The sequence below is a fragment of the Papaver somniferum genome, chromosome 5 (assembly GCF_003573695.1).
Source record: "Papaver somniferum cultivar HN1 chromosome 5, ASM357369v1, whole genome shotgun sequence".
Lineage (NCBI taxonomy): Eukaryota > Viridiplantae > Streptophyta > Magnoliopsida > Ranunculales > Papaveraceae > Papaver > Papaver somniferum.
Window position 1 is genome coordinate 79,415,006 of NC_039362.1, and position 21,951 is coordinate 79,436,956.

A 21,951-nucleotide genomic window follows, 5' to 3' on the forward strand; every position below is an offset into this window, starting at 1 on the left:
TATTGCTCAATTCGACGAATTACTGATAAATTACTGAATATTGATAGTTGGATCAATATTCGAGCAACTGAGCAAGTATTGCTCAATTCGACGAATTACTGATAAATTACTGAATATTGATAGTTGGATCAATATTTGAGCAACTGAGCAAGTATTTCTCAATTCGACGAATTATTGATAAATTACTGAATATTGATAGTTGGATCAATATTCGAACAATTGAGCAAGTATTGCTCAATTCGACGAATTATTTATTGGTATCGTGACCCAATAAAATATTAATTAAAATATTGGTAGACTACCGAATATTATATTATTAATCCATATGTTGGTTGTTGAATCAACATAAATTTATTAGTGTTTGAATCTTGCTCAGAATGATGATTTGTGGAGCGTTTATTCGAAACCCTAATTTTTGGTCAATTGTTCGTCAATTGATGAATTGCTGAAATAGGTCATGAGTGATGGAGGGACCGACCACATGGGATGATGGACTTCGATGTGGCTCCCAAGTGCTCGAGTGAGCGTGCACCAGGGTCCTTAGTTGGCCAGTTGGTGAAAGAATGATGATTAAATGCCGATTTCATCATTTATTGAAATAGTGCTCGATTGAGCATTAGGTGATAAAACCTAATTATGGAAAAGTGAGGGACCGACCAAGAGGGCATGAGACCAGCCCTTGGTGGTCGTGGGACCAACTGATGGACGTTTGAGCAAACTCCAAGTTGGTTGGAAAGAGTTTGGACCCAATATGAGCAATTGCGCAAATTAGGTCAAAATCGTGAAAACGTGTGGGACCGGCTCCTTGCAAGCCTTAGGGCCTCCCTTGGTCGGTCAAGGGAGCATGACCGTGTCATCGCAATGTCTGTTTCTCATTCTGAGAGTTTCGGTATTTTTTTGTGTGTGTTTGAGCAATATGTTGGATTTTCAGAAGAGTTTGATCTTTGACTGAAATTCTTGATTTTGCTTGAATGAGCAAAGTAGAACTTTGCTCGTTTCATCAATTTTGAGAATATTAAAATAATAATATTTTAATATTTTTCATGAATAGCCTAGTCGGTCATGTGACCATTTGATTTTTTGGCTTTTTCATGGTTTGAGCAATATTTGAGAAAATATGAAGAAACCATGATTTTTCCTCAAACTGGGGAGTTTCATGAGATGAGGGAAATAATAATTATGAAAGAATAGGGATAGTAAGGTGTGGGACCGGCCACCGCTAGGGAATTGCCGGCCGGCCAGGTAGCCCGGTCCGCAACACCTTTCCCTATTTTTTATTATTTTTCATGAAACCGTGAAAATATGGAGAAACCATGAGTTTTGCTCAAACAAGGAAAATTGCTAGAATGAAGGAGTTTTCATGAGTTCATGAAAATAATAAAATAATTTAAAATAAAAGAAAAAGGCGTGGGGGACCGGCCGACCAATGGGCCCGGTCCCCTAGGCGCCACTTTTATTATTTTAATATTATTTTCTCTCTCCTATTTGTGTAGGATTCCTCGTTTGTCCATATTTTCGAATGCTCGTTCGTGCATTTGGGTGCTCGGTCGTGCATCATTGTCGAGTACCCTTGCACCATTTTCTTGGGGCTTAGTCAGTGATGGTCCAGATGCCCGATTGTTGAGTATTTATTACTAATTATGAAATTCAGTGGAAAATGATTCATGAAACTGACTAACAAAAGTGAGTAGTTATTTATTATCAATCCATAGGATCAGTCGTGGATTCGACGATGAATTCTGTTAGAGCATAGCTCGGTCGACCTCGCATGTGTTGCTATCTCAAGCATGTTTGTCAATGTTAGTGATCAAAACTATGAGTCTTGATTTCTAGTCTATATAGCTAAGTCTCGGACTAGGATAGAAAAGTGTAGTTGAGCTCAAGGACTTCATGGCGATTCATCATACAACGACGAATATCTACTCAAGGAACCGTGGAACTTCATCAACAAAAAGGTATGTGGAGACTTGAACTTATCTATCACTCAAAAGTCTATCTCTTTTATCTCCTAAATCTTATGAGACAAAAGTCGTATGCTATATAGACTGGATCATACACATTTGATATTTCGAGCCGAGTATATCTCGCCTATCTATATCTCGAAATCATGTGTTGGTAAAGCGTTTCGCTTTGATCGGGTTTATCTTCACCTAATGACGAAAGTCATAATGTTTCAATCACTTTGAAAATCGCTTTGATGAGAAATAGTGTAACAACTATATAACGTCCTCTAAGAATGTTTCAATGGTTGGAATGAGAGTTTAGGTCTATATAACCAATGATGGATATAAGCATTGTGTGGAAACACATATGTGCATAAATTCTATTCCTTAATCCGAAGTTTTGCGAACTTTGTTGAGTAAGAGAAACCGGAGGAATTGGCTTTGCCAAGTCCGCGAACTCAGTTTGCGAACTCAGTCTGCGAAATGACGGAAGTTCTCTTGCCGATAATTTATGCTGGGATTTTTTAAAAACTCGTTTACATGTTTAGTCCACGAACTCAGCCCGCGAACCTAGTCCGCGAACTGGCGGAAGTCTCCTTGCCGAGATTTTCTGGTGAGTTTGGAAAACTCTGTCGGTTGTCTTAAGTCCGCGAACTTGTTTGCGTACTTGAGTGGGTTATGATCTAAATATGTGCTCTGAACATGAAACTTAAATTACTAAGGAATGCAGTATGCAAACCGTGGCTATAAAGTTCATGAGCCGATTCAATCGAATCGAATCATCTTTGTTTCAATTGTGTCTTGTGTAGTTACATAAGATCTCATAGCAATTGAAAAACTCTCTAACTAGTTCATTTGAGTCAATTGAACTAGTTATGGTGAAGAAGAACAAGGTTAATATGAAATGCTCATATGGTTGACCTTTTGGGTTATTATGTTGAACCAACATACACGTACACGTTTGGGCACGGTTTCCACAAACCAAGTAAAAGTATATCTCAAGTGTGTGTGACAAGCTAAGTTTTCGATCTAACGGTTGAGAAATATTAGCTTGAATCTAAATCAGTTTTCATCTAACGGAGAACATTGATTGCTTTGTAACTAAGGCAAAACCCTGATTTGAAGACTATATATAGGAGACATATAGCATTGGGCAAAACTAATCCCCACATGTCTGTGTGATACTAGTGCGCTCGCTAGAGTCGATTATCCTCTAACCTTTGGTGTTCTTCTCTAAAACCAGGTTAACGACTTAAAGACTTCATTGGGATTGTGAAGCCAGGCCGATACTATTTTTATCGTAGTTGTGTGATCTGATATTATACGAGTACAATCTTTGATTGGATCGAGATCGTGAGAGTTCTCCGATAGGCAAGATAAAGAAGCCACAAACATCTTCGTATCACTGTTTGTGATTCCTCGACGTCTTCTTGTGTATTCAAGTAAGACTGTTGAGAGGTGATTGATTAATCTAGGTTGTTCTTCGGGAATATAAGACCGGATTATCAATTGGTTCATGTTCACCTTGATTTCATATCATAAGACGGAACAAAAATCTAGGGTTTTTCTGTGGGAGATAGATTTATCCTTTGATAGACTTTTCTGTGTGAGACAGATTTGTTTATTATAAAGTCTGCGATTTTGGATTGCAGCAACTCTTGGTTGTGGGTGAGATCAACTAAGGGAATCAAGTGCACAGTATCCTGCTGGGATCAGAGGCGTAGGGAGTACAACTGTACCTTGAATTAGTGGGAGACTGATTGGGGTTCAACTATAGTCCAGTCCGAAGTTAGGTTGGAGTAGGCTAGTGTTTGTAGCGGCTTAATACAGTGTGTATTCAATATTACTAGGTCCCGGGGTTTTTCTGCATTTGCGGTTTCCTCGTTAACAGAATTTCTGGTGTTTGTGTTATTTCATTTTCCACATTATATTGTTTATCTTTATAATTGAAATAATACAGGTTGTGCGTTTGTGATCATCAATTGGAAATCCGACCTTTGGTTGTTGATTGATATTGATTGATCCTTGGACATTGGTCTTTGGTACCGTCCAAGTATTCCTTGTGTTTGATTAGGACTCGCTGATTTCTATTAGCTTGAGTAATATCAAAAACAAGAGAGAGATATATTAACTCCTTGAGATACTTTTATCTAGATTGAGTCTGACTGTCTAGTTGATTCTCTAGCAAAGTATTTCGGAGTTAGTCTATACAGATTTCTAAGCGAAATATTGGGTGGTGTTGTTAGACCCCCGCTTTTTCAATTGGTATCAGAGCAGGCAAACACGTTAAAGACCTTATAAGTCTGTGTTTGTAGCGATCTGATTATGGATGAGTCTATCTCTAATAACGTACCAATTCAGAAATTACCAAATGATTCTAAAAGCTTGGATTCATCTGAGAGAACTGTCACATCTAAGTCAATATCCAAACATTCTCTTGATGTAAAAACTGTTGATTGGGAAACTCTCCTAGAAGAACAGTTGGATGAACTTTCTGATGAAGGTGATTCAGATATTGATAGAGATGTTGATGAGGAAGTCTCAGAGCATGTTAAGTTTTTGGATTCGTGGAATATGAAGAAGATTACAACTTCTCATGTCACACCTCTTTTGACTCCTCTCTGTCGAGAAAACAAGAAATTGAGAAGATATTACGCAGGTGTTTATTTTTTCGAATCGTTCTACCGAATCGATCCTCAAGGATTCTGAGGATAACCTACGTATGAAGTCACTTGAATGTGATAATATTTATCAAAAGTAATTTTTGTTGGAAGAGAAACTTGCAGAATCTGAAGCAAGGTTTAACTCCCAGCAAACAAGTTTTGATGACAGAGAAAGCGCTTATCTCACTCGAGAAAAATGCCTTGAGGCTGATTTAGCTGCTGCTCTTGATAAAATCAAGATGTTAGAAGATGACTTGAAAAATTTCAATACTAGTTCAAGCAAATTAACCACTATACTATGAGCAAGTAAAAATCATCGTGATACACGAGGATTGGGCTATAAGGGAATAAATGATCCAAGTACTAGCAAAGAGGTAAAATTTGTCAAAGCTAGTGATTCTTCTCAACCAAAGGTTTCCACTGATGGCAAAAGTGAAATACCTTCTCCAGCAGTTAAGTTTCAAAAGAGCAAAGTTTATCAACCTCTAAAGTTAGCACACACGGATCGAGGTAAGAACATTCCTTATTTTGCCACTATTGCGGAAATAAAGGTCACCTGGAAAGGAGATGTCGTTTCCGTATAAGGAATGAGAAACTTCATGATGTTCTTGTTTGGGAATCACAAGAAGTTGTGAAATGATCGATGTCGTATGCGTCAAAAATAAATTACTTTCTCACAACTCAAAATAAATAATATAGCAAGGGTAAGAAAGGATCGTTCCCACAGAGAGGATCTAGGTTGTCAAGATGTTATGGTTACTTATGAGTAACAAGGGGGATTTTCTGATTTTTATAAAGTAAACTAAAATAAAAGCAAAACAAACACGCAAATCAAGGATGTGAAAATATTGGATAAAGGTTTCATCTTCAATTGTAAACAAGTTTTGAATGTATGATTAGAATTCGTATTTAATATCGTTATCATCAAAAGCCAAGGAATACCTTATTGCAAGAATACTCCGTAAATTTCCTAAGTCATCATCATACACATTAGAGCTGCGTATGTGAATTCTACCTAAAGAATAACCTAACGCCTTGCGCTAATTAAGTTCAATTCTTATGAGCATTAAGTTTAAGAAATAGGCTAATCAATGCAACTGTCATACATTGCGCATGACAATTCGGACAAAGGTCAATTTCTACATATGATTACAAGAGTGTATCACTACAAACCGTAATCATATCATGCTACTCGTATTCAAGGTTATCGCTCGATGATAAACCCTAAAATAGCTATAGATATGGATGTGAGTTTAATCAATTCTAGACTCAACTAAACAAACATTCAATCATATTGCAATACATCAATCATGCAATTATTATAAGCAGTAGAAATCAAACGATAATATTGAAAGAAAACTAATTCATAAAAATCATAACTTGGTTGCAAAATCCAACTACATCTTCAACCAATAAAAATAAATCAACTACTTGGGTTTTTGGAAATCATCACAAAGAGTTTAGAAGAATCTATCATGTGAAACCACTAGAAAGCAAGTAGAAGTCTCTCTCATGGAGATATCTAGGTTTAGAGAAAGAGTTTTCTATTTATATGCTTCACCCAATCCAAAAGGATACTCTTTCCAATATTAGGTCTTCTCAAAACCCATCTCCAAGTGGTCCACCAAGCCCATGTGTGAGAAATATGTCTCGGGAATTTTGGGTCCAAAACTAGTCGTCGTATTGCTGACGTCACCGCTGAAATCTGACCGGAATTTTACCGACGGTCACCTGAGAACTGCCGCTGGCTACCTGAGTTCAGTCGACGTTGGTAGAATATTCCGTTAGATTCCGTTACATTTAACGCTGACCTAACGGTCTTCTGTTAGTCAACTGGGTCAAGGGGAGAAAGTGAGTTAGCCACCGAGTCAGCATCTTACTCAGCCAACTTGTCTTACTCAGCTGAGTTGGATCTGGAGTCACCGAGTCGACTCACCATATTGGAGAATCAGACAGATTTTCCTCTGTTTGTGGCTGATTTCCGGCCATTTTTCAGGCCCATTTTTGGTCTTCTTCTGTTAAGAATCCTAACATACATCTATTGTAGCTTCATTTGAAGCATTTCATTCACATCATCAACAACTCCTCAGCTAATTCATTGCAGCTTAACCTCATCACTCAACTCCAATTTCTCCCTGTACTTCAGCTCTGCCTCATACTCTTCCCAGCAATTTCAGCTCACAATCAGTTGTTGCAGGAACATCTCAGCTGCATCCATCTCCTTCAGCAGCATCACCACCAACACTTTGTTACTCCATCTACAACCCCACCAGACAAACACTTCCACCAGCTTCTTGTATTGCACCTGCAGTATCCTTGAGCTTCAATCGTTCTCCCCATTACAGTAATACCCTTCAAATCACTTCATCCATTCCTGTATACCTCACATCCATAACCTTCAATTAACGGAAATAGCCACAGACATTTCGAACTCAGCATCACCATCCAATCATCAACAGCTTCATATAAACGGAAAACACCAAACCCAGATCCATTCATACCCTCAGAATCCATCTCAATTCAGCTCCTCAATCTTCTCCGGCAGCAACACCACCAGATAACCTTAGTTCTTGGCTTGAATCTCTGTCAAGAACTCATGAATTTGAATTCTAAAAAATACCCATCTCTGATGCTTCTTGTACTCAATTTCTCACCGATTCCAGCAAACCCATCTGCTCATATCAATCGAGACAATGATTAACCTGTTGGAGAAAGTACTAATAATGTAACTGAGAAGAAGATACTTAGCTCAAAATAATGTTGCTGATGTTGCTGCACAGAGAATGTAGAGGCACGTAAACTACGCTGTCCTAAAGGCAATATCGCCTGCCACTCCTCTGAGATGCTACATAAGTTGGCGAGTCACCTCCAGGATACAACTACAGTTAGTACCCCTCAATGTAGCATACAATGAGGGTACCCTTAGAGCTTGGCAGAACTTAAAACAGTAGAAGAAATGTTTACAGAAAAACAGAGGGAGAGTAGAAGAGATGTTTCTCTGTGGTGTATCAAATGAGCTCAAGACTCCTCCCTTATATAGTGTTTAAGACGTTACAAACGAGAGGAAAAATGCATGCAACCAAACCATGCGTATGACAGAAATACTGGTAATGTTGGGTTAAAAACAGTGTTGCTTTTGTCATGCTTAGAGCAGTGTGTTGTCAAGAATCCAAGCCAAACATGTGCGGACAAGAAACCCAAAACAAATACGTACAGACAAGAAAGCCAGGAAAAACATGTGCAGACAAGGAAAGCAAGACAAACACGTACAGACAAGAAAGCCAAGACAAACATGTGCAGACAAAGAATAAGATTCTTCTACATGTGTGTAAAACACGTACCAAAAGTTTCAGAAAAAAGATAGGATCTAATGAACCCACACCCACACCCGAACCCGAGCCCGAGCCCGACCGACCGACCGTACGGACGGCGGCGGCGTGCGTGCTTCTGTGCGAAGCACCGCGCGTACGGGAAAGGCAACCTTGCCCTAGTCTAAGCCTTCCCTCCAAGCACAAAAGTCTAATGACCCAAGGGCCATGCCCTTATAGCCAATTCTATGGTATTTATGTCTAAAACTCTTTAGATTTTAGTCAATGTGGGACTATTGTTTTATCTATTCAAAAGAAAAAACAATTAATGGGCAATAGGTCTAGGGATCAAAACATAGTCCATGGAAAAATTGGTAATTTTAAAGCGTTTTTCTAACAATCCCCCACATGAATGATAAAACATATCGACGAAATACGAGAAAACATAATACATCAATATTAGGCTAAGGTGTCCCAGAGATTGAACCTTAACATAGTGAGAGGTTACCGGAACTGCTTGTTGTTTCGGTGAACACAATGTCTTGAACCGTCAATAGTGAGTGCAATTCAGAAATAACAACCACACTTTGATGTCTCAAAGAAAAAGAAAGCTGCCAAGCTCTTGCCGTTGTGCCCATTTTGGCCGTGGGCTAAATCTCTGACTTAATGAATGTCTCTAGAGAAAAAGCTTAAATTCTCATAGGAAGCGGCCCCACTTCCAACATCCACATAGGTGAGTCCATTAAGAGTGTCCTGCCACACTCCGCTTTAAGCAAAGCCATGGAACTCATTAAGATCTTGACAGATCATTCTAAAACATGCAGGCAGCACTATCATACGGTTACACCATAGGGAGGGACAAAGATAGTGCTTTCTCTCGTCATCACCAAAAATTAGTTATCTCATTGAACCTTGATCTTGGAGCTCCGTTCACAAGGTTGAGTGTCCTTCATGGCGATTTATTCTATGAGCTTGAGTCCCATCCCCTTCGATGTGGATCTAACTACCTCTCTAGATAACCCTTTCATCAAAGGATCTGCAATATTCTCTTTAGACCTTACAAAGTCTATAGAGATGATGCCAGTAGAGAGTAGTTGTTTCACTGTCTTGTGTCTTCTTCGAAGATGTATAGACTTTCCGTTGTATACACTATTCTTTGCGCATCCAATAGCAGCTTGACTGTCACAGTGGATTGCGATCGAAGACACAGGCTTGGGCCAGAGTGGAATTCCACCCAGGAAACCTCGTATCCATTCAGCTTCCTCTCCAGCTTTCTCCAAGGCTATAAACTCAGACTCCATGGTGGATCGGGCTATACATGTCTGTTTGGTAGACTTCCATGACACAGACGCACCACCAAGTGTGAAGATGTACCCATAGTGGATTTGCACTCATCTGAGTCTGATATCCAGTTAGCATCACAATACCCTTCTAGCACAGCAGGATACTTCCCAAAACTTAAGCAATAGTTTGAAGTTCCTCTCAGGTACCGTAGAACTCTGTAGAGAGCATTCCAGTGATCCTGCCCAGGGTTGCAAGTGTACCTGCTTAATCTACTCACAGTATAGGCAATATCAGGTCTTGTACAGTTCATTAAATACATAAGACTGCCAATAACACGAGAATACTCAAGTTGATAAATACCCTCACCCTTTTCTTTTTCAATTTGCAATTGGGATCATAAGGAGTAGTTGCAGGTTTAGCATTTTCATGATTAAATCTCTTAAGCACAGTTTCAACATAATGAGATTGACTAAGACTATATCCATCAGACATCTTTCTGATTTTCATCCCTAAGATTACATCAGCAGGGCCTAAGTCTTTCATGTCAAAGTTTTCGTTAAGCATGCTTTTAGTGGTATTAATACTATCAAGGTTACTACCTAATATGAGCATATCATCAACATATAGGCACACAATAACATGAGAATCATCCACAGATTTAATGTAAACACATTTATCAGATTCATTAACCTTGAAGCCATTAGATATCATTACATGATTAAATTTTTCATGCCACTGTTTAGGTGCTTGTTTTAAACCATACAAAGATTTTTTCAGTTTGCATACTTTATCTTCAAAACCTTTCACAACAAAACCTTCAGGTTGGTCCATATAAATTTCTTCATTCAATTCACCATATAAAAAAGCAGTTTTAACATCCATCTGATGTATATGCAAATCATAAATAGAAGCAATAGCAATCAGCATCCGGATAGAAGTGATTCTAGTGACCGGTGAATAGGTATCAAAGAAATCTAATCCTTCCTGTTGTCTGTACCCCTTAGCTTCCAACCTAGCTTTGTGTTTTTCTATAGTTCCATCTGTTCTAAGTTTCCTTTTGAAGACCCACTTGCAACCTATGGTTTTACTACCAGGAGGTAAGTCTACAAGCTCCCAAGTTTCATTTTGTTGAATGGAATCCCACTCATTATTTGAAGCTTCTTCCCAGAAGGGAGATTCCGGAGAAGTCATAGCTTCCTTATAGGTTTGTGGTTCAGACTCTACCGTAAGAGTCACAAAATCTGGACCGAAACCTTTCTCGGTTCTGACCCTCTTACTTCTTCTAGGTTCGGTTTCAGCATCTAGAGACGGGGGTTGACTAGTCGAAGGAACATCTGAGAGATCATCGCGAACCCTTTTATGAGGTCCAGACCCTAAAGGGAAAATGTGTTCGAAAAACACTGCATCTCTGGATTCCATTATGGTGTTCTCACCAATTACCATGAACCTATAAGCACTAGTGTGCTCAGGATATCCTAGTAAAACACAATCTACAGTTTTAGGTCCTAGTTTGGTTTTCTTGGAACAAGGAGTGGCCACCTTGGCCAAACACCCCCACACTTTGAAGTATGCATAGGACGGTTGTCTTCCTTTCCATAACTCATATGGAGTTTTTTCGGATTTCTTAAATGGAACTCGGTTCAAGATATAGCAAGCAGAGAGAATTGCTTCCCCCCACAGGTTCGAAGGTAGCCCTGAACTAGCTAACATAGCGTTCACCATATCTATGAGTGTTCGGTTTTTCCTTTCAGCTACTCCATTCGACTCAGGTGAAGAAGGTGCAGTAGTTTCATGAATGATGCCATTAAGTTTGCAGAATTCTCCTATAGGTATCACATACTCACCGCCTCGGTCCGACCTAAGAGTTTTAATAGTAACACCTCTTTGGTTTTCTACTTCAAGTTTATATAATTTGAAAGCGTCTAAGGCTTCATCTTTACTTCTAAGAAGATAAACCTGACAGTATCTAGAGTGATCATCTATAAAAGTGATGTACCATTTTCTACCTCCTCTAGTTGGTGTTGATTTAAAATCTCCCAAATCTGAGTGGATTAGTTCTAGGGGAGTTGTACTACGTTCAACCTTTTTGCTAAAGGGTTTTCTAGCAAATTTAGATTCAACACAAATTTCACATTTATGACCTCTGTCAAAGTTTATTTTGGGAATGCATCCTAATTTAGCAAGTCTTTCAATAGATTTGAAATTAACATGTCCTAGTCTATCATGACAAACATGTGAGGAGTCACAAACATAAGCAGAAGAAGATGCATTATCATTCAAGTTCAAATAAAGTACACTAAGCTTAATCATGTTATCAGTGACATATCCTTTTCCTACGAAATCACCAGCTTTAGAGATTACAACCTTGTTAGACTCAGCTACAAATTTAAAACCTTTCCCAAGTAAGATGGTTTCTGAGATAAGATTCTTGCATATGTCCGGGACGTGATACACGTCATTCAATGTGAGAGTTTTTCCTGAAGTGAGTTTACGTGCCTCTACATTCTCTGTGCAGCAACATCAGCAACATTATTTTGAGCTAAGTATCTTCTTCTCAGTTACATTATTAGTACTTTCTCCAACAATCTAAAGGCAATATCGCCTGCCACTCCTCTGAGATGCTACAGCAGTTGGCGAGTCACCTCCAGGATACAACTACAGTTAGTACCCCTCAATGTAGCATACAATGAGAGTACCCTTAGAGCTTGGCAGAACTTAAAACAGTAGAAGAAATGTTTACAGAAAAACAGAGGGAGAGTAGAAGAGATGTTTCTCTGTGGTGTATCAAATGAGCTCAAGACTCCTCCCTTATATAGTGTTTAAGACGTTACAAACGAGAGGAAAAATGCATGCAACCAAACCATGCGTATGACAGAAATACTGGTAATGTTGGGTTAAAAACAGTGTTGCTTTTGTCAGGCTTAGAGCAGTGTGTTGTCAAGAAGCCAAGCCAAACATGTGCGGACAAGAAACCCAAAACAAATACGTACAGACAAGAAAGCCAGGACAAACATGTGCAGACAAGGAAAGCAAGACAAACACGTACAGACAAGAAAGCCAAGACAAACATGTGCAGACAAAGAAGAAGATTCTTCTACATGTGTGTAAAACACGTACCAAAAGTTTCAGCAAAAAGATAGGATCTAATGAACCCACACCCACACCCACACCCACACCTGAACCCGAACCCGAACCCGAGCCCGAGCCCGACCGACCGACCGTACGGACGGCGGCGGCGTGCGTGCTTCTGTGCGAAGCACCGCGCGTACGGGAAAGGCAACCTTGCCCTAGTCTAAGCCTTCCCTCCAAGCACAAAAGTCTAATGACCCAAGGGCCATGCCCTTATAGCCAATTCTATGGTATTTATGTCTAAAACTCTTTAGATTTTAGTCAATGTGGGACTATTGTTTTATCTATTCAAAAGAAAAAAAAATTAATGGGCAATAGGTCTAGGGATCAAAACATAGTCCATGGAAAAATTGGTAATTTTAAAGCGTTTTTTCTAACATAACCCATCTTCAATTTCAGAGCAAATCGAAACCTTACTTCACTCTTCATCATCTCAACACAATTTATTTCAGCAGAGACCCATTTTCAGATTCAACTTCAATCTTCTTCTGCCATCGAATTAACAGCAGATCCCCTTGTCCAATTTCAATCATCCTTTCTCATCTCAGACGAATCTAAGAGATAACCATCTTCGATTCCTTCTCTCGGTTCCATTAATAAACTCCACCAAACCCTTGAATCCATCTTATCTCTCAAACTCAATTGAACCCTAGATGTTACTTACAGCAGCAGAGAAGAATAGAGAAAGGGAAAAGGGGAAAATGACCCTAATTCCTCAATTTCGATCTAGATAAGGCCTTGTGAAGTGGGGTTTCTGTTTGCACCCCAAGAGTCGATACGGGTCACTTAGTAGTAGCCCCTTAACCTTTGATTGGCTCCAGATAGCACTTGTGCAGGGAATGACAATTTTCCCCTTCTTGCGCCAACTTGGGAGATTTCTTCTTTTCAATGCTTTATAGAGCCGTGTGCTTGCTAGATTCTCCTCGGTTCACGCCCCGTGCCTCTAAGTAAAGCTTTTTGCTCATATTTCTCCTTTTTTTCGCCATATGACTCCAAAACACCTATAAAACTCAAAATCAATCATAAGATACATAATTTACAAGAAAACTCGTGAAGAAAGCATAAAGAATAGATAAATATTAAGGTGTTTAGGACACCTATCATGAAACCAAGATCATACGTTAAGACTGATCCTCTTAACTTTACAGGTTGTAATTGTCCAGCCTTTAGGCAAAGGAATCAGTGCTATGATAGACCTAGATTTTCCTATAAACGTCGTACGAATCCTTTTCATAATCGTAATGGTTATCAAAAGGATAACTTCATAAAGACGAAGACAAGATCCGATGCTCCCAATTGGAGAAAGATTAACTTGCAAAAGAATAGTCAATCCAATTCTCTTCCAAGAATTCTAGAAGAGAGTGATGGGAAGAAGGTTCCGACTATTCCTAAACGCATCAGAAGTGGATACCGAAGAAAGACAATGATGTTTTGAGTGCGAAAAGGAATGATCTTCCAGAAAACTCCATGACTATGGAAAAGGAAGTATCCATGATGTTGGAACTTAACAAGTTTTTTGGAAAAATGGAATTGGATGTGAAAGGTTCTAAAAGTGATTTCTTTCATGATAATCCAAAAGTCACTTGTGGTGAGCAAGACTTTGTTCACCCCAACGCAACTTGATTGTGTTGGAAGTGCATCCTCGCCAAGGAATTCCCTGCTTTGTATACGGTGAGGGAAGCACAAGAAATTGGGGCACACATATTATGTTCGGTAAGACGGTAGAATTCGATTGGATTCATCTAAAAAGGTATGTCTATAAACTTGAGCAAGATCTGTACTTTTATTTGCTTAGAATACTTATAATAATCTTGCTTATCGTTCATTTCTACCTAACTTGATCCGTGTTTAAGGTTCTTAAATGTTTAGGTTTGAAAATAATAGTTCGGGATGTTTGGACTACGTGGTACACATACCAAGTATGCATAAAAACATTTAAAATCAAAATCCAGGTGTTTAAGTTCGCAAATTCGTATGCATACTTGACGTCGATATTCGGTAAACTTGTTTTGGTCGTAACTTCTTCGTCCGAACTCGGATTTACCTCATTCTTTTTGCATTCTATTACTTATTGAGTTCCCTTCAAAATGGATATGAGAATTGTTAAATTTTGATAATATTGGTCTTTGTCTTGTCTCTTGTTTTTTTAGTGTTTGCTCCGTTTCGTTGCACTTGTTCTATTCTCTTGGACTTGGGCACTGGGATTCTTGGAGAAATACTATTCTAAGCTATTTTGTGGCTGTTACAAGAGTGATGTTGGTGAATCACAAAGAAGGAAGTTCAATAATGGGTAGTAGTTCACATTGCTATATATTCTTGAGTGTTCACAATCATGGTGCATAGTCGTCAATGACTTTTTATGTTCTTCTTTGTTAAAGAAATCTTTTTATACGCTTTTGGTAACCACTCTTGGTATAAATCCGTGTGAAAAAGATTGATTCTACCTTCTGAGGGCAAAGATTGTTATTGCAGTATTAATCTTTATGATTTTATGATATTGCAATTGTTTATGTGATATGTATTGTTTGCGTCCGTGAACTTGAAGGTCCCATATGTTGTCAAAAGTAAAGTCGTTCATAAATTGGTATTCGTATTTATGAAAGGACGAATGGACTTTTGACAAATACAAAAGTTATACCTATGCAGTCATTTATTTGATGGAAAATAGGGTAAAATCTTTTGTGTGACAAGGATAAAGTCTATTATGTCATTATGCAAATAGTGATGGAAAGATAGAATAGATCCTTGTATGTATTCCACAGTAATGATCATCACTGATCCATATCTTATGTATTACTGTGAGGCTCCGTAATGTGTCTTATGTCGAGCACGATACAACTAAGTTGAGTTGATTATTTTGTGATTAACTTTGTTGGTTGTTCCATAAGATGTTATATGTTGAGCATTATGAACTAAATTAATCATCTTGGTTGGTTATTTAGTTATTTGCTCCGAAAGTCTTCTTTTGTCGAGCAAAACTTTTGACAATTAAATTGATTACCTTCGTGATTAGTTTGGTTGTTTGTATTCCAATTAGATTAATTATGGGTTCTCTTGTAATTAGTCTAGTTGAGTTTTCATATATTCCACAAGTTCTTGCGTTGAGTATATGAACGACTATACTAACTATGTTCTATTGGTTGATGTAGTTGTATATTCCGTAAGGTTTTCCTTATGTTGAGTATGTGAACGATTAAGTTATTCATCACCGTATGATTACCTTAGTCGTAGCTCCGTAAGTTCACTTATGTTGAGCACAATCAATTAAATTGATTACTTTTGTGGTTTGATTTAGTTGTGTAATTGCAGGAAATCCTACAACACACCCCTTGTATTATCATGACTATGATTTCTATATCTAAACTTATTTGATATGAAAATAGAGATAAAGATAATGAGAATAGAAAATAAGACACAAGATTTACGTGGTTCGATCAATTTGATCTACATCCACGGGGTTAGGTTTCACTATGATCATTGAATTACATATGAATTACATTGAGACTCCATTAATGAGTATTTGGATCTCTCTCTCTGGTTTTTGGGGAAGAATAAGAAGATAATCATAATACAAGTTCTAAAACTCTTCTCTCTCTGACTTTCCCTTTATATAGGTGTTTACATAATGGATGACAGCTCATATGTAGTGGAGTACAACTCATATTATCTTGCACCCAAACTACATTCTCGCAAGCTTCGCTACCTTCTCGCAAGCTCTCTCTATAACTTCGCAGGATTTATCTATAGTTTCGCAAACTCTTACCGTTGTGCGATATTTGGATCCTACATCTTGCCTCTTTTTCCTTGAATATTGCTTGAAGAGCGATCTTTAAGGAAAAATTCACTTTGTAGTAATAGTTGTTGGAGGAACGAGCGAAAGAATATTGGACTTGAAAAGTACGTACTTGCCTCTACTCTTTTGTGAAGTTCCGGAGCGTTGCGAAGTAAATAATAAGTATCATCTCTTGAAGTATGCGAAGTACGAAGTATCCTTGAAGAAGTATAAGAAGCACTAAATCCTCGAAATATAAGAAGAACTCTGCGAATTAAATAAGAAGTATATGTCCTTGAATAATAAGTATTGCCTCTATTCGTGCGAAATTATTACCTCATTTTTGGTGAGATTCTTGTTGTTGTACGTCCACTTTGGAAATGATTCTTGCCTAGGAGATAAAGAACATAAAATGTTTTCTTGGTAATCCATAGTTTCCTCTGTTCTTTATCTATGAAGGTAGAATCTTTGAGAAAATGTTGAATGTGCGAATTGTTTCTTCATTCTCATCTTTCCTCTGTCTCATGTTTTGTGCTCATGCGATAGTATAATCTATTCAAGTTGCTTATAATTGTGCGAAATTATTGAGCGAAATGATCATATCGTTCGGAATAATCACATTCTGCAAAATTCTGACACATTCTGCGAAATTCTGAAAAATCCTGCGAAATTCTGAATAATTCTACGAAATTCTGAAAAATTCTGCGAAATTCTGAATAATTCTGCGAAATTCTGAATAATCCTGCGAAATTCTGAATAATCCTGCGAAATTCTGAATAATTCTGCGATATTATTGCGAAGTTCTGCAATATTATTCCGTACAGTTTTGTAAAGTACTTGTGCGAATATAATGCTTATGTGATGATTATGTTATGAAATGTGTATGCGATGTTTATGCTATGAAATGCTTATGCAATGCTTTTATGATGCGAGTATGATGTTTGTATGATGAGAATGCTTATCTATTGCAATGTATAGCTAATGTTTGCGTTACTTAGCTCATTTTGCACGCTAAAATTGATGTAGCTTTAAATTGCCTTCATTCTCCATTTCTCTGGCCTTATCTTTAGTGTATGCATTCCTCTTCGTGTAGTTATTGTTCCTCACAAGTTCTTACTTGTGTTTCATCTTTCCTTTTTCCTGCACTATTAGTATCTCATAACAGTATGATCATAATATCAAGTCTGCGGCATTTTCACTGCCCCAGTTTCATTTCCATGTACATATTCGCAAGCTTGTTTGCTTACATATAATCATTCTCGCAAGCTTACTTGCTTACTCATTTTCTTATGTGGTCTTATTTTGCCTTCCTAGTTAAAGGTCTTATTTTGCCACCTCTTGTCATTGCGACAAAATCGCAGGACGTCTTTGCACTTTCATGCAAAAACCCATTGATCTTGCCTTAAATTTTTCTTTTGTATTATTGCCTCTTCAGGATTGTTGCGACAATATGACATGCCTAAATATTCTTGCGAAAATAAAGCCCCATGACATTGTCGTATTGCGACGAAATCGCAGGACGTCTTCACACTTTCATGTAATGACCCATTGATCTCGTCTTATATTTTTCTCTAGTATTTTTGCCTCTTCAGGATTGTTGCACAAATATGACAAGCCTTAATACCCTTGCGAGTAAAAAGCCTCATGACATTTGCGTCTTAAGACACTTATCAGCTCCCTAATGGAGGGTGCCGCCCTTATCTCCCCCTTGGTTGCCCCTTCAAGGAGGCGTACTTCTACCATACAAGGTTAGCTCCTCCCATCCGGTCTTAACAACAACCAGTTGTTTTCGCAGCCTCTTATCCCTTTTACCTATAGGGCATATGGTTACGAGACTGCACCCTAAGTGGGGTTTTCTTCGGGCCGAGTGCAGTATAAGCCAAGACTTGTCAAGAATGGCAAGGACGCTTCAAACGCCCCTGTCACTCTTGACTCAACCGTGTACCTCGGCGCCTTGATCAGATTCTGCATTCCTTGGGAGATTCCTTATTACCTTATTCGCCCAACCTAAGTCATATGCTTAGGCTGCGAATCCAAGGTGCCTCTCCCGGATGGGCTTTATTGACCCCAAATCTCCATGAATCAGGTTCCAGGGGCGGTGTAACCTTTTCCCTGAGTCATGCTACAGGTACCCCCTTCTATGACGTACTTTAGGTCTTACATTTGCGTCTTGCGAAATTTTATTCGCGAACTAGGGTGTACGCCATAAAGGTTCACCCCATTCTAATCTTAGATTTTTATGGATCTTAGATTGTCTCTTGAAAATTTTTCTCGTTTCTTTGTTCTTTTATTCTTTCATTCTCATAATATCATATCATTTGAAGCAAAGTAAATATTCAAGAGAAGTTCTAATACATTATAATTCTGAAATCTTTGTAATTGTGAAATCTTTGTAATTCTGCGATTGTTTCGCATTTTGTAAATTAAATCAAAAATCTTTTTATTCTCTGTAAAAGAAATATTCTAGAGAAACATATAAATTAAATTTTCTCAGTTTTCTGTAATTTTAAAACCTCGCAATCTTTGAAATTTTGAAGTCTTTGTAATCTTGAAATCTTAGTAATCTTTATAATCTTTGAAATCTTGAAATCTTTGTAATCGTGCGATTGAATCGCTTTTTTGTAAATCAAATCAAAAAACTTTTTATTTGTTCTTAGTATAAAGTAAAATGTTCAAGGAAGTGGTACTTATCTTTCATGTGAGTCGCTGTTGTTGTCAAAGAAGTGAATAAATGCTATGAATTTCGCGCAGCAAAATTAAGTGTGAGAAGTGAGACTTGAACCCTTGATTTGCTTCTTGGATTTTCTCGCACCATACCAATTGTGCTAAGCCTCTTTTGCGAAATAATCAAAGTTCTTGCGAAGTAATCAAATTCCAACTGTGTAAGAGGCAATTCTGTATAAATTTCGCATAATAAAAATAAACATGCGAGAAGCAAGAATTGATCCCGCAACCTGCTGCTTGCATTCATGCCTCCTGACCAACTGTGTTAACCCTCTCTTGCAAAATAATCAAAGACTGTGCGAAGTAATCAAATATCAACTCTGCGAAATGAATATTTGCGAAGCAAAAATTATTTGGTCGCAGGGAGAATCGAACCCATGTCCTCTAGTTTGCATACTCCTTCTCTGACCATCTGCGCTACTTGTTTCTTGCGAAAGAAACACACAATGTTGTACTTTATTCCATTTCTTCGCCTTTAGGATTTCAAAAATGTGCGAAAAATTAAGCTTGATGAGGGATTCGAACTCGAGTCTTACAACTCACTCTAGCGAAGCTTGACCAACTGTGCTACCTCTTGTTTGCGAACTAATGAAACAATATTGCGAAATTAATCATTTTTTCTCTATCTGTAAAAAGAAGAAAACTATGCTCGCAGGGAAGTTCGAACTTGCAACCACGAACGTACATATTGTTCTCTTGACCAACTGTTCAAGAATCTCTTTGCGAAATAAACGTACAATATTTTTCTCTTATTCATTTATTCTCCCATGCAAATGAGAAGAAAATGAAAAATATGTGTCTCTGCGAAATTCGAACCCGTGACCTATCGCTTACTCGCTCCAGCTCAAACCATCTGTGCGAATTTCCGTTTGTGATAGAAATTGCAGCATCTGCCTCTTATCTTTTCTTCGTTCTTCCTTAACTTCTTTCACATTTGCCTTCTTCTCCTGAACATGAAAATCTTCCACTAAAACTTCCATTTTCTCCTTAAATTTCACCACAACAACTAATTTTTTCTCTCACTCTTTTCATGTCTTTGAATTGTTGATGATGTTTACTCCCTGAAAGTGTGATTTCTTCCATAAATTTCCATTTTTGAACCTAAATTTTGTAGATCTAGAAAAATTTGAACATTAGCTAATCTTCATGAAAATTTCTTGAATCAACAAGTTACAGGAAGGAGAAATCCTTTACTCGTTCCCTGTTTCTAGCGTCATTATGTAATTGCAGGAAATCCTACAACACACCCCTTGTATTATCATGACTATGATTTCTATATCTAAACTTATTTGATATGAAAATAAAAATAAAGATAATGAGAATAGAAAATAATACACAAGATTTACGTGGTTCGATCAATTTGATCTACATCCATGGGGTTAGGTTTCACTATGATCATTGAACTATATATGAATTACATTGAGACTCCATTAATGAGTATTTGGAGATCTCTCTCTCTCTGGTTTTTGGGGAAGAATAAGAAGATAATCATAATATAAGTTCTAAAACTCTTCTCTCTCTGACTTTCCCTTTATATTGGTGTTTACATGGTGGATGACAGCTCATATGTAGTGGAGTACAGCTCATATTATCTTGCGCCCAAACTACATTCTCGCAAGCTTCGCTACCTTCTCGCAAGCTCTCTCTATAACTTCGCAGGCTCTATCTATAATTTCTCAAACTCTTACCGTTGTGCGATATTTGGATCCTACAAGTTGCATATTCCAATTAAATTAATCATGGGTTTACTTGTGATTAATTTGATTGAGTTTTGGATATAGAAAATCATTTTCCTATGATTTTTGGTGTCCAATTAAAAATCCTTTTTTTCTTTCGAAATTAAGGTCGCTCTTGTTGTTCTCTCGGGAATGACATCAAATGGGGGAGAGTTCTTTTGAACTTGTGCTTAATGGTAATATCTTGCGGGGTGTGCGGCTGTGGAATTTTATAGGGGTTATCTTGTATCTTAAAACTCCTTGATGAATGCATTTAGCTTCGGCTTTATGATTGCATCCAAATTAAGTTGGTATGTATTTATTATTTTAGTCTATGAAACGTCTCTTCTCGGAAATTTCATTAGGAACCCGTTCTTGTACCTTTGCCAATTTTATTGACAAAAAGGGGGAGAATTAATGTGTAGTTCTACTACATATACATATGGTTTTCGGATCATTGTGTAAGGGGGAATGGTTTACATATGAGATGGAGTATTGACTAAGGGGGAGTGATACATATCACCGTAGTATTATTGTTAAAGTCGTGATGCAATTGGACTTTGATGTTACATAATAATACTATGTCACTGTATAATGATGATCGAGAATCTCGATTTCTCTCATTGTTATAGCTACTGATCTTCAACAACCGTGATGCTAAATTTACAACCTTTGGGATCATTGGAATACTTGGAAGGACGAAGATTTCAGGGAACGTTGAAGATTAGACTATGGAATAGAAGCCACTAAAGTTTATCTTTTTTGTATTCCATATGTATTAATAGTTTTGTCACTAAAATTGACAAAGATGGGAGATTGTTAGAGCATAGCTCGGTCGACCTCGCATGCATTGCTATCTCAAGCATGTTTGTCAATGTTAGTGATCAAAAATATGAGTCTTGATTTCTAGTCTACATAGATAAGTCTCGAACTAGGATAGTGTAATTGATCTCAAGGACTTCATGGAGATTCATCATACAACGACGAAGATCTACTCAAGGAACCATGGAACTTCATCAACAAAAAGGTATGTGGAGACTTGAACTTATTTATCACTCAAAAGTCTATCTCTTCTATCTCCTACTTCTTATGAGACAAAAGTCGTATGCTATATAGACTGGATCATACATATTTGATATTTCGAGCCGAGTATATCTCGCCTATCTATATCTCGAAATCATGTGTTGGTAAAACGTTTCGCTTTGGTCGGGTTTATCTTCACCTAATGACGAAAGTCATAATGTTTCAATCACTTTGAAAATCACTTTGACGAGAAATAGTGTAACAACTATATAACGTCCTCTAAGAATGTTTCAATGGTTGGAATGAGAGTTTAGGTCTATATAACCAATGATGGATATAAACATTGTGTGGAAACACATATGTGTTAATCCGAAGTTTGCGAACTTTGTT